We start from the raw sequence: 13,892 nt of genomic DNA, 5'->3' as shown, positions 1-13,892 counted from the left end.
TCACGCCTGTAATCCCAGCACTTTGGGAGGCTGAGGTGGGCGGATCACCTGAAGTCAGGTGTTCAAGATCATCCTGGCCAACATGGTGAAACCCTGTCTCTACTAAAAATTAAAAATTAACCAGGCATAATGGCGGGTGCCTGTAATCCCAGTTACTCAGGAGGCTGAGGCAGGAGAATCACTTGAACCCTGGAGGCGGAGGTTGCAATGAGCCAAGATTGCGCCATTGCACTCCAGCCTAGGCAACAGAGCGAGCGAGACTCCATCTCAAAACAAACAAAAAAAAAAAACATCTTTTTCTGAGAGACACTTCTGGATTTTTCAGCCCTGAAAGTTCTAAAGGAAAAACAATATTCTGGAGCTACAGTCTGTGGGTTTTCTGAGTTTGCATATTCTGATTGTTCTGTAAGTATAGGCTAGCTGGCATAAAGACTAACAGTTGGCAACATCAACTACAAATCAATTCCAAATATAAGAATTACAGAAGTTTGCCAATATCTCTTACAAAAACAGAAAAAGGTGAAAATAGATGGTAGCCTCCATGTTTTCATACCTTTCCAAGCAATGATTGCTTAATTTAAGAATAAATTACCAATATCCTTCAGTTAATATCTCTGTGAGCTGTTAAACATTCAAACTGTACTTAGTCAAGTTATCTCTATGTGCTAAGTCCCAATGTAATGAATTCTGGGATTTTCCTGTCTGACTTAATGCTGAGAATGTAGTAAATATCACATTTAATAGCTATTGTAAGATTCTATAGCTCTGGGCCAATGGGATTCATACTTATTTCATTGTAGACATACTGAAGAGTTGATGAAATGGGTGATATAAGAGCAATAGGAAGAAAACTATGTTTGGAAACTATCTATCTTAGGTATTAACTTCCAAACAGTATTTGTAAGTGCTGGTAGTATACGAGGAATGCAAACAAGGAGTACAGAATATTGAAGTACTCAGGTTATATTTGTTATCACTGAAGAAATGGTGTGTTCATACAGCCTGTGGGCAGAGAATTAACTTTCCAGTTTTAGGGAGGAACCTTTAGAAAAAAAAAAAACAAAACCGATTAGGGCTAATTACATACAGACAGTCCCTGACTTATGATGGTTCAAGTTAACAATTTTTCCACTTTATGATGACACAAAAGTGATATGCATTCAGTAGAAACTGTACTTTGAGTACCCATACAACAATTCTGTTTTTCACGTTCGGTATAATATTTAATAAATTACATGAGCTACTCAACACCCTATTATAAAATAAGCTTTGTGTTAGATGATTTTGCGACTGTAGGCTAATATAAGTGTTCTGAGCACATTTAAGATGGTGTAGGCTAAACTGTGATGTTCAGTAGGTTAGATGAATTAAATGCATGTTTTACTTAGATATTTTCAACATATAATGAATTTACCAGAATGTAATCCCATCATAAGTCAAAGAGCATCTGTACTTAACAAATCTGTAACATACTTTTAACTCTTCTGATTTTTCAAAAGTCTGCTTAACAAATCAACAAAGGCTACATTTATTATCTAGTACTAATAAAAATGACAGATTTAAAATGTGCCTCTGATGGTGAATGTTATGGGCTAAGTTTTACCCCCTAAAATTAGTATGTTGACAGCCTAACCCTCAGTACCTCAAAATGTAACTGTATTTGGAGATAGGGTCTTTAAAGAGGTAATTAAATTAAAACGAGGTCAATAGGGTGGGCTCTAATCTGACTAGTGTTCTTAAAGAAGAGGAAATTTGGACTTAGACATGTACAGAGTGTACAGACTATGAAGACAAAGGGAAAACTCAGCCATCTACAAGCCAATGAGAGAGGCCCTCAGAAGAAACCAACCCTGCCAACACATTTTCTCAGCCTTCTAACTTCCACAATTGTGAGGAATTAAATTTCGGTTGTTTAAACCTCCCAATCTGTGGTACTTTGGTATAGCAGCACTAGCAAACTAATACAGCCAATAAGGATTTGCTGATCAGGCAGGCCCTTGATCTGTTTCAATAGCTGAAGACTGCCTAGGAAGAGACACATCCAATTGGAGGGTAGTTCGCCTATTTTCCCGGCTTAGAATTCTCTCATTTCTCCCCAAGGTTTTCTCATATATTGTCACAGCATACTGCTGCCTCAACCTTGCCAAAAGCTGTGATTATTTTTTCTGTCTTTCCTTGCTACAGCTCAAAGCACATAAAAAACAAAATGAGCAAAACAAGCAAAAAATACAAGATACTGATGAACTAGAGACAGAATAGAAAGCCATTCAAGGCCGGGCGCGGTGGCTCAAGCCTGTAATCCCAGCACTTTGGGAGGCCGAGACGGGCGGATCACGAGGTCAGGAGATCGAGACCATCCTGGCTAACAAGGTGAAACCCCGTCTCTACTAAAAAATACAAAAAACTAGCCGGGCGAGGTGGCAGGCGCCTGTGGTCCCAGCTACTCGGGAGGCTGAGGCAGGAGAATGGCGTACGTAAACCCGGGAGGCGGAGCTTGCAGTGAGCTGAGATCCGGCCACTGCACTCCAGCCTGGGCGACAGCGCAAGACTCGGTCTCAAAAAAAAAAAAAAAAAAAAAAAAAAAAAAAAGAAAGCCATTCAGATAAATATCATTGTAAGAAAAATGCACAGCCTGGATTTAGTAGAGTATATTAAAGGAAAGACAGAATCTTTGGGTACAGTTGACGAAGCCTTTCTCTTTAAAATTTAAACTTGGAGCCACATCAGTTTGAAGGCCTCAGATTGTATGACTGATATTAAATAATCCCATAAGGAAGTGACCATCTCAGAGTGGACCACCACTGAGCGAGAACAGAAGGAGTCCCAACAAAGAGAATCCAGGCAGAGGCATGGCCCTTATTCCTCCTGGCTAAGGGATACAACAGTTCCTCGGTGTAGCAGAATCAAAAGTCAATATCTGAATTCCATACTTTCTAGTATTTGTAGTTTTGCACATCATTATTCTTAAACCCATTAAATGATTCAGGAGTGGACCTCAGACTGCTTGAGGCCCAGGCCTACTGAAGAATGCACCTGGGAAACTGACCTTCACTTTATACAGTCTCATAATAAACAGGAATGTATTGGGTGTTTTCACTTGCCCCTGGTAAGTAGATAGATGTGGGGCTAGAGTCTCCACAATAATCAGGTGGGAAGTAAGGTCCGGATAGACTGTAAGTATAGCCAAGTAAACTCCTCAAATCGAGTGACCAAGTGCCTGACTTTGCCTGGAACCAAAAACCTGGTTTTAACACAGAAAGTTTTCTGTTCCAGAAAACTCCTCAGTCCCAGGCAAGCCAGGACGGCTTAATACCCTATACCTCGATCCATGCTGATGGTATAATCCCTGTGGGGAGCTTTGGGAGACTTCTGTTTGGACGCATGCTGTGTTGTATCCTGCTTTATATAACAAACTGTCTATATCTGTATCTTTTGCCATAAAAGAAACATTACAGCCTTTAGCTGTGTCTACAGCATCTTTCTATCATCATTCCATTGGGACAACCACACATAATAAAGTATATAGAGAGTTCATATTCTATGGTATACATGAGAAGAAATTCAGAATATGCCACCCCCAAATACACTACTTTGCCATAAGAATTATTCTGAGCTAAAGGCGCTTAAAAAAAAAAAAAAAAAAAAAAAAAAGACCACCACGCCTGTAATCCCAGCACTTTGGGAGGCTGAGGCAGGTGAATCACAAGGTCAGGAGATCAAGACCATCCTGGCTAACACGGTGAAACCCCGTCTACTAAAAATACAAAAATTAGCCAAACGTGGTGGCAGGCACCTTTAGTCCCAGCTACTCGGGAGGCTGAGGCAGCAGAATGGTGAACCTGGGAGGCGGAGCTTGTAGTGAGCTGAGATTGCACCACTGCACTCCAGCCTGGGCGAGAGAGCGAGACTCCATCTCAAAAAAAAAAAAAAAAAAAAAAAAGAAGGTGCAAGAAAATCATTCTGACCTCCTTGTGTTTTTTTAAAAGCAGAAGATGAAATTTTCTTGTGAAAGATGCCTCCTGCTGGGCACAGTGGTTCACATCTGAAATCCTAGCACTCTGGGAGACTGAAGTAGGAGGATCACTTGAGGCCAGGAGTTTGAGACCAGCCTGGGCAACATAGCAAGACCCCATTTCTACAAAAAAATTAAAACACAAAAGAAAGATGCCATCTCTAGACTAGAAGGAAAGCAATATTCTTATCATCAAGGATGGGAAGTTGAAACCAAGAGAATTCTATATGGACCTTGTTAGAATAATAAAATGAGAGGAACATGTACAACTAAAAAAGTTCACGAAATAAAAGAGAACTCTCCTACCTAAAAAGTTAAATTTTTAATAACTACATTAATGATGTTTGAATAAAACAAATATACTTTTACAGTGGTTTTCTTTTGTAGGTAAACAAATTAACCAACTAGATAATGAAATGAAACAGTAGATCCTCTGTCAGATTAAATGAGGGGAATTTCAGAAAGGATCCACCTAACAACACCTGCATACTCTTGACCTGAACACAAGACAATATAGTTTATTTTTCTAATGCAAGGCCAATGAAATCTAAGGGGTAAAACTTCTATGTCTTTTCAAACTTGTACAGGGAACTCAGCAACAGTGTTAAAAGTGATACAAATTGTTAAGTTTTGTCTCCTGGAATGAGTTGTCTTTTGGGGATCAAATTGTTCTTATAATTTAAAACAAACCTGATATAGTCCTAAAACATATTTCTAAACACTTGACTTATAAAACAAAACAACAAAAAAACCCCAAAATATTCTACCTTTTAAATTGTTTCTGTCAGTATATCAATGTTGAAAACATTGTTCTTAAGGTTCTTTCTGAAGTAAGGAAACAAAGAGGAAGGTGGAAGAAAATTAAAACTCATGACCACCAAATGAGTTTCCTACACGAAACCTGCCCTGCTGAAGTCTCACTTTTCTTCTGCTATGCATCCCTCAGCAGCAATGAATATACTAGTTTATAATGTTTGCATCTGTTCATTGCTGTCTGTTTATTGCTTTGTAATTTTGTGTGTGTGTGTGTGTGTGTGTGTGTGTGTATGTGCGTGTGCGTGCCTGAATGTGTCCTTAATTTACTAATATTTTGATCCTCTCCTTCTCTGGTCCTACCTAGTCCCATCCAGTGTGTCTGTGCACACATGTGTCTCCAACCCTCATACAGGGAAATAAATTCCTGCATATACCTACAGACGCGCTCCCATCCAACAATGCATTACTGTATTGAGTAAATATTTGGTATATACTTAATAACTAAGAGACTAGAAGTAAACATTCTAAAGTAGTTACTTTGGGTCTTCATCCTCTGACATGCTGATATCTTCTAATGTAAATTTCATTACAATAATTTGTAATTATTTGCCTGTCTGTCTCCTCATTTACCTCTGCAACCCCAATAGCTGGTATACACATTAAAAAGTGACCACAATGGGGTCCAAAAAATTTAATTGCATTGGTTCAGAGTCACATTATTGGAAGGTCAGGCTTGAGCCTGCTGTGGAGGATGAGAGTCAACTGCCATCACATGAAAGACGAATTCATATGATCTATGGGGTGTCTCTTCATATGGTCTCAGAGTATATTTATAAACAAGACTACATACTACAGACTTTAAGAATAGTGAGACCAGCCTGGCCAGCATGGTAAAACCCTGTCTCTACTAAAAACACAAAAATTAGCCGGGCGTGGTGGCAGGTGCCTATAATCCCAGCTACTCAGAAAGCTGAGGCAGGAAAATTGCTTGAACCTGCGAGGCGGAGGTTGCCGTGAGCCGATTGCACAACTGCACTCCAGCCTGGGCAACAGAGTGAGACTCTGTCACAGAAAAGAAATGACCACTAAGAACACAAAAAGGTGCTCAGCATCATTTTTAGCTATCAGGGAGATGCATTTCAAAAGCACAGTGTGCTACCACTTCATGCCCACAAAGATGGCTATAATAAAAATCAAAACAAACCTAAACAGAGAGTAAGTGTTGGCAAAGATGTGAAACAATTGCAACCCTTGTAAACTGCTGGTGGGAATGTAAAATGTGCAACCACTGTAGAAAACAGTCTGGCAGTTCCTCAAAAGGTTAAACATAAAGTTTATCACATGATCCAGCATTTCCACTCCCAAGAGAACAGAAACCACATATTCATGTAAAAACTTAGGCACAAATGTTCACAGTAGTATTATTTACAGTAGCCAAAAAGTGAAAACAACCCAAATGTCCACCAACTGATGAGTGGATAAACAAAAGGTGATATGTTCATAAACAGGAATATTATTTGGCAATAAAAAGAAGTACTGATACATGCTACAACATGGAGTAACCTTGAAAACATTATGACAAGTACAAGAAGCCAAAAACAAAAGACCACATATTGTATATTCCATATATATGAAATGTCCAGAATAGACAAGGCTATGGAGACAGAAAGTAGATTTGTGGCTGCCTAGGGCTGGAGGTTTGGAAGGAAATGGGGAGTGACTGCTAATGGGTATAGAGTTTCTTTTGGGGGTGAAAATGTTCTAAAATTGATTGTTTTAATGGCTGTACTCCTCTGCAAATATACTAAAGCCCATTCAACTGTACACTTTAAATGGGTATAAGGTAGGTATAGTAGGTTGGATAATGGCTCTCAAAGATGTAAGGTCCTAATTCCTGGATCTGTAAATGCTACCTTATACGGGAAAAGAGTCTTTGCAGATGTGATTAAGGATTTTGAGATGGGGAGATTATCCTAAATTATCTAGGTAGACCCTAAAATGCAATCACATATATCCTTTTAAGAGGGTGATTTCTCAGACAGGAGAAGAAAAGGCAATGTGACCACAAAGAGAGAGACTGGTGATGCAGCCACAAGTAAAGGAATGCCAACAGCCACCAGAAGCTGGAAGAGCCAAGGAACAATTCTTCCACAGATCCTCTTGAGAGCAGTGCAGCACTGTCAACACCTTCATTTTGGCCTGATACTGATCTTGGACTTCTGGCCTCCAGAGCTGTGAGAAAATAAATGTCTGATGTTTTCGGCAACCAAGTTTGTGGTAATTTGCTACAGCAGCCATAGGAAATAAATGCATTTTGTAAATTATATCCGAATAAAGCTGCTACCAAAAAAAGTTTAAAAATCTACACAATTATTGTGCATTTTTTGTTCACCTTTTATTTCTAATATATTTTTATATATTCTATTACAATGTGCTATAAACTCATAAAGCTTAAGAGAGTCCTATTAACTTCATTAATTTTAAATTTTAAAATAAAAAAAATTTTTTTTTTTTGAGATGGATTCTTGCTCTGTCACCCAGGCTGGAGTGCAGTGACATGATCTCGGCTCGCTGCAACCTCTGCCTCCTGGGTTCAAGCGATTTTCCTGCCTCAGCCTCCCGAGTAGCTGGGACTACAGGCACATGCCACTATGCCCAGCTAATCTTTGTATTTTTGGTAGAGACAGGGTTCACCATGTTGGCCAGACTGGTTTCAAACTCTTAACCTCAAGAGGTCTACCTGCCTTGGCCTCCCAAATTGCTGGGATTACAGGCATGAACCACCGCACCTGGCCTTAAAATACAAAATTTTCACATTTACAAATATAAAAAATAGTCTTGATCTCATTAAATGATTTTTAACCTTGAAATCTGCTGTTTTGTTTGTTTACTTGTTTATTTCATGTGTCTGCTATTCCTTTAACAATTTTCTTATTTTCATCTTTTTTCATCCTTTTGTATTAGATGTTTAGCTTATAAAATGCATACAGTATAGCTTTTAGTTTTTTGATTAGCAAAACCCATCAATCATTAGATGGGCTGTTGACTTAATAGATTTTGGGGACTGGGGAAGAGAGGAAAACATACTATTTTATCAAATGATGCAGGTTTTTGTTTTTTTTTGTTTTGAGACAAGGTCTCACTCTGTTGCCCAGAGTGCAGTGGTGCAATCATGGTTCACTGCAGCCTGACTTCCCAGGCTCAAGTGATCCTCCTAGGCCTCAGCCTCCTGAGTAGCTGGGACTACAGTTGTGAGCCACCATGCCTGGCTAAGTTTTTAATTTTTTGTACAGACAGGGTCCCACTATGTTGCCCAGGTTGGTCTTGAACTCCTAGGCTCAAGCGATCCTCCTGCTTTGGCCTTCCAAAATGGTGGGATTATAGGTGTGAGTCACCACTCTGGGCTAAATGATGCACCTTGATTTCAGAGATGCAGTAGGAAAACCATTCATCTTGGAATTATGGAAATATGATTGTTTGGACTTTCTGTTTAGAAGTCTCCAACCATGCAGAAGGATAGGAAAAGTTACATTTTAACCTGACATGGTCAGAGAAGACCTCTGTCTCTATAAATTGGGAAGAACAAGGGGCTCATTTTTACAATATTCTCTTAATAACAGTTTGCATAATTTTAAAAAATTTATTCCAATGATGTTACTTGGGCAGTTTATGAGTAAAATAAGACTCTGGAATAAATTTATTCCCAATTGAACAAGAATAAGAAGTCATACCAGGATTTATCTTTTCATTTCAGTCTGGCAGATTAAATTGCCTTTCCCAATAAATACGAAAAGATAATGGAGGGTTGACAGCTTCATCAACAGCAGACAAAGTAAGAAGAAACCACATGGAACTAGGGTTTTCTTACCACTTCTAATTTATCCACTGCTTGTCTACCCATTTCTTCCCCTAATAAATCTTGGGATGACTGAAAAAATTTTATCTAATATTGTGTATGCTATTTGCAGCCGAGTTTGCTAAAAGCAAAAACAACAACAAAAAAGACTGTTTTCCATCCTTCTGGTTTTGATTTATCTTATATCAACAGGACAATAAGTAGTGTATTAAAATATACACATTCTTGAAAAAATTCATGCTATACTCTTCTTTCTGTAAAAATCGAATTTACATGGGCGCTAAAAAATCTCTCATTCAGTCGGGCACAGTGGCTCACACCTATAATCCCAGCACTTTGGGAGGCAGAGGCTGAAGGATCACTTGAATCCAGGAGTTTGAGACCAGCCTGGGCAACATAGGGAGATTAATGTCCACAAAAATAAACAAAATTAGCCAGGCAAAGTGGCATGCGCCTATAGTCCCCCCTACTCCAGAGGCTGATGTGGGAGAATCACCTGAGCCCAGGAGGTTGAGGCTGCAGTGAGCTGAAATCGTGCCAATGCACTCCAGCCTGGGTGACAGAGCAAGACTCCATCTCAAAAAAAAAAAAAGTGCCCACAGAGTTAGTATCCGGTGAGGGTTATTGAACAAAAATTATAGAAGGCAGTTGTTTTGGACTAAGCTCCTGAACCAGGCCCAACAGACCAGATGAAAAATCAGGCTGAGGTTCCACAACACTAAACTAAAACTAAATTGTTATCTAACGTTTGGAGAAATCAGAAACTTTCGCCTCCACTGAGCAATAACAAGGCACGTTGCCCCTGCCTCTGAAATTGCAACGGAGATTGAATGGGGAACTTGGATCTTTATGCCCACCTGGCAGTAGAGAGGTGGCCCTCCCCTTCTTCCACCAGCATGGTATCAGAGGAAGCTTTTTAAAAGAAGATGGAAGTAAGATCCCAAGTCTCATAGTGATAGATGCAGGATGAGCTAAGGAAACCTTGCACAGGGTCTTGCCTGGGCATGCCTGCAACAGATTGGGGGCCCACACGTGCATCGGGAAAATGGGGCAGAGCCACCAAGAATTCACGCCTTATGCAAGGGGAGAAGCCAGGCCTCTTCGGCTCCTGTGTGGTGACCTGGTATTCAGTCTGTGAGGTGAGAACCTGTTCGATGGACCCTCTTTTTCTTTATGGAGAGCTTTCTTTTAGCCTAATAAATCCATCTTCACCCTTCAATGTGTCTCCGTGCCTCATTTCCCTAGTTGTGAGACAAGAACCTAGATTTTAGCTGAACTAAGGAGCAAAAAGTCCTGCATCAATAGCATTATAACCAAAATGTCCAAGACAAAATAGAAGATCACATATTGTATGAGGAATTAGGAAAATCTCAACTTGAATGAGAAAATTTAATCAGCAGATGCCAACACTGAGATGACGCAGCTGTTGGAATTATCTGAGAAGGATTTTAAAGCAGCCACTATAAAAATAATTCAACAAGCAATTATGAACATGCTTAAAATAAATTAAAAACTTAAAAGTCTCAGCAAAGAAATAAAAGACATTAAGAAAAAATGGAAATTTTGAAAAATACAACTCAGGAGGCTGAGGTGGGAGAATCACATCTCTTTTTCTTTTTTTCTTTTTCTCCCCTCCCCAAAACCACATTTCTTAAAAAAACAACAACAAGGCTGGGCACAGTGTCTCACACCTGTAATCCCAGCCCTTTGGGAGGCTGAAGTGAGAGGATCTCTTGAGCTCAGGAGTTTGAGACTAGCCTGGGCAACATAGGGAGACCCTGTTTCTACAGAAATAAAATTTAGCCTGATATGGTGGTGCATGACTGTGGTCCCAGCTACTTGGGAGGCTAAAGTGGGAGGATGGCTTGGGCCTGGGAGGTTGAAGCTGCAGTGAGCCATGATCATGCCACTGCACTCCAGCCTGGGTAACAGAGCAAGACCCTGTCTCAAAAAGAACAACAACAACAACAACAAAAACTACTGAAATAAAAAGCTCAAGGTATGGGCTTAGCATCAGCGTGAAGACAGAGGATGGAATCAATGGACTTGAAGACAGAACAGTAGAATTTACCCAGTCTGAACAACAGAGGAAAAAACAAACAAAAAAAAAGAGGAAAAAAGAAATAACAGAATCTCAGAGTCTCAGCAACATGTGGGATTATAATAAAAGATCTAACATTCATGTCTTCAGAGTTCAGAACACTAAATACAAGCCACAAGAGAAAAACAATACTTTACCTATTGAGGAAAATTAATTTGAATGAAGTGGATTTTTCATCATCAACTATGGAGATCAGAAGGAAATGATAGAACATTTTCAAGGGCTAAAATAAAAGAACTTTCAATCAAGAATTCTATATCCAGTGAAATTATCATTCAGGAATAAAGGAAAAATAAAGACATTCTCAGACAATGTAAAACTAATAGAATTTGTCTCATCTGTAGATCTGCTCTAAAAGAATGGCTAGAGGAAATTCTCTAAATAGAATGCATAAAAGAAGGAATCTTGAAACATCGGGAAGGAAGAACAATGAAAAAAGCAAAAAACTCAGGTAAGTACAACAGACTTTTCTTCTCATCTTGAGTTTTCTAAATGATGTTTAACAGTTGAAGCAAAGTGTAACAGTGCCTGACGTGATGTATATATGGGAAATATTTAAGACAATGATGTTATAAGTGGCAAAGTGGAAAATGACTTAAAGGAAGGTAGGGTTTCTACATTTCCCCTGAACTGCCAAAATGTCATTACCAGTAGACCCTAGTAGACCTTTGTGGTACTGAAATAGTTTTGTATCTTAATTTTGGTGGTGGCAACAGAAATCTACATGTGCTAAAGTAACATAACACTATACACACATATTATATCAATGTTAATTTCCTGGTTTTGATATTATACTAAAGTCATGGAAAATATAACCTTTGGGGAAACTGGATGAAGGGTCTATGGGACCTCTCTGTACTATCTTTGAAACTTATTGTAAATCTATAATTATTTCAAAATAAAAAATTGTTAACATATTTTAAAGAATATTTATTGACATAGAGAAATGATCAAGAGATGATATTAAGTGAAAAAAGTAGGATATACAATATATTAGGCATAACCAAAAATCTATATGGAAAACCCACAAAATTAAAACTGAAACCTTACATGTCTCACTATGAATATAACAGACACTGTAAAGCACAAGGGTCAAGACCACAATGAGCTTTGAAGTCAGGCTGACCTGGGTCTAGTCCAGCTCTGTCACTTACATGCTGTGTGATCTCAAGGAAAGTGTTCAATCTTTTTAGGTCTCATTTGCAAAATGAAGATAATAATAACTCAGTTGTGACGATTACACAAGAAAGTGCATGTAATAACCTCAGTACACAATATGACACATAAAAAGGGGTAAAAAGTGTTAGCTATTACTATTATACAAAAAATATATAATGTTAACAGTGGCTTTTATTGGTGGTAAATTGTGGATTTTAAATTTTTTACTTCTTTACACTTTTATGTCTTTAAATTTCTATAATGAACCTATATTACCTTTTATGGAGATATAATTCACATATCATAATATATTTTATAATTGTTTTTAGACATGAGGGTCTCACTGTGTTGTCCAAGTTGGTCCCAAACTCCTGGTCATAAGCAATCCTCTTGCCTCAGCCTCCCTAGTCATTGGCATAAGCCACCGCATCCGGCCTACTTTTATAATGAAAAAAAATAGGAAAATGTTCTAACTTGCCCACTTTTAGGGAAACTAATGTAAGACAAATAGGCACGTCCCTTGCAAATAGGCAGTCCCTTGCAAAGAAATGTAAGTTATGTTTATTACTGTATTAAAGAGATAAAGCTTTGACTTTTCATGAATCATTTTAATACCATCATTTGTTCCTCTGTGTATTTTTCTTCCAGTAGCTTGTCTCATTTGTATCTGTGGAATTTTAATTCATGGAGGTGAATGAATGATGACATGGAGAGGCTAATGCCACTGAAAGAAGATTTTTATTACTTAAGACTTCCAAGTGAAGGAAGCATGCCACACCATGCAGGGCCACAGGGGAAGCACCAGGTTTGGGTCAAGAGGCAGAACAGAAAGGAGCAAAGGGACAGCCTAAGCCAGAATCCTTACTGGAGTTTCCAGAAATGCAAGCCACAACAGGCTAAACAGTTGAGGATTGGCTGGTTTGAATAATTCTGGCAGACTCTGAGGCACAAGGGCTATCTCTGGTTGTCTGGTACCTGGTCCTGGGTTGACTTACACCAGGAGAAATATTAGCTCAGTGTGTGAGAATTAGTAAGGAGGTGGTTCATAGTATGGGTTCTGGATCACAGGGGAGATATAAACAACTCTGGCCATTAGTTTGGCCTTGTGAGTAATGGATGACAAATAGACAAACACAGAATCTAAGAAAACACAGTTAGAACATAACTCAGGTAGAATTTGCCAAATTCTTATCTATACAATAGTCATTTTAAAAAGAATTCTAGAGATACCTCATACAGAACTTTGAAACTGTATATAGTGCATAATCTTCACCTTCCGTCATGCAAAGGTATATGAAAAGAGAAACAGAAAGTTACCTTGACTCTGGAACTCATCAGAGAAAAACAAGGGGAAATGCAGAAACATGAAAAAATATATAAGTAAGCTGTGGAAGACTTAGGACTCTGGTACCATTAAATTGCTTATTTCACTTATTCCATTACAATAGAATCATACTTTTTTTTTTTTTTTTTTGAGACGGAGTCTCGCTCTGCCACGGCCCAGGCTGGAGCGCAGTGGCCGGATCTCAGCTCACTGCAAGCTCCGCCTCCCGGGTTTCCGCCATTCTCCTGCCTCAGCCTCCCGAGTAGCTGGGAGTACAGGCGCCCGCCACCTCGCCCGGCTAGTTTTTTGTATTTTTTTTAGTAGAGACGGGGTTTCACCGTGTTAGCCAGGATGGTCTCGATCTCCTGATCTCGTGATCCGCCCGTCTCGGCCTCCCGAAGTGCTGGGATTACAGGCTTGAGCCACCGCGCCCGGCCGTAGAATCATACTTTTTCATATGCAATATTATGTAGACTTTGAAACCAAACTGACTGAATACAAATTTCCCCGGTTTTACTAATTGTGAAACAGTGTGCAAGTTATTTAACCTTTCTACATCTTGGTGTCTTCATCTGTAAAAGCGGAGGAAAGGGTTACTGAGAGGGTTAACCAAGTTCATGTATGATGCCTGGCCCATAAGAAAGTTTTTGTAAGTTTTAGATCTCATTATTGTTTGAATAACCAG

At 39.1% G+C, this 13,892-nt stretch overlaps 1 protein-coding gene across 4 annotated transcripts in view; it reads right to left on the bottom strand.

Annotated features, from left to right (window-relative positions):
* The window catches only part of EFCAB5 (EF-hand calcium binding domain 5), a 180,989-nt gene that overhangs the window by 92,763 nt on the left and 74,334 nt on the right, over window positions 1-13,892 (bottom strand). The window lies entirely within an intron of this gene.

This window comes from Trachypithecus francoisi, unplaced genomic scaffold (genome assembly GCF_009764315.1).
Source record: "Trachypithecus francoisi isolate TF-2019V2 unplaced genomic scaffold, Tfra_2.0 Lachesis_group20, whole genome shotgun sequence".
Classification (NCBI taxonomy): Eukaryota; Metazoa; Chordata; class Mammalia; order Primates; family Cercopithecidae; genus Trachypithecus; species Trachypithecus francoisi.
The sequence above is the reverse complement of the archived record's forward strand: the minus strand, read 5'-3'. Positions and strand labels throughout refer to the sequence as shown.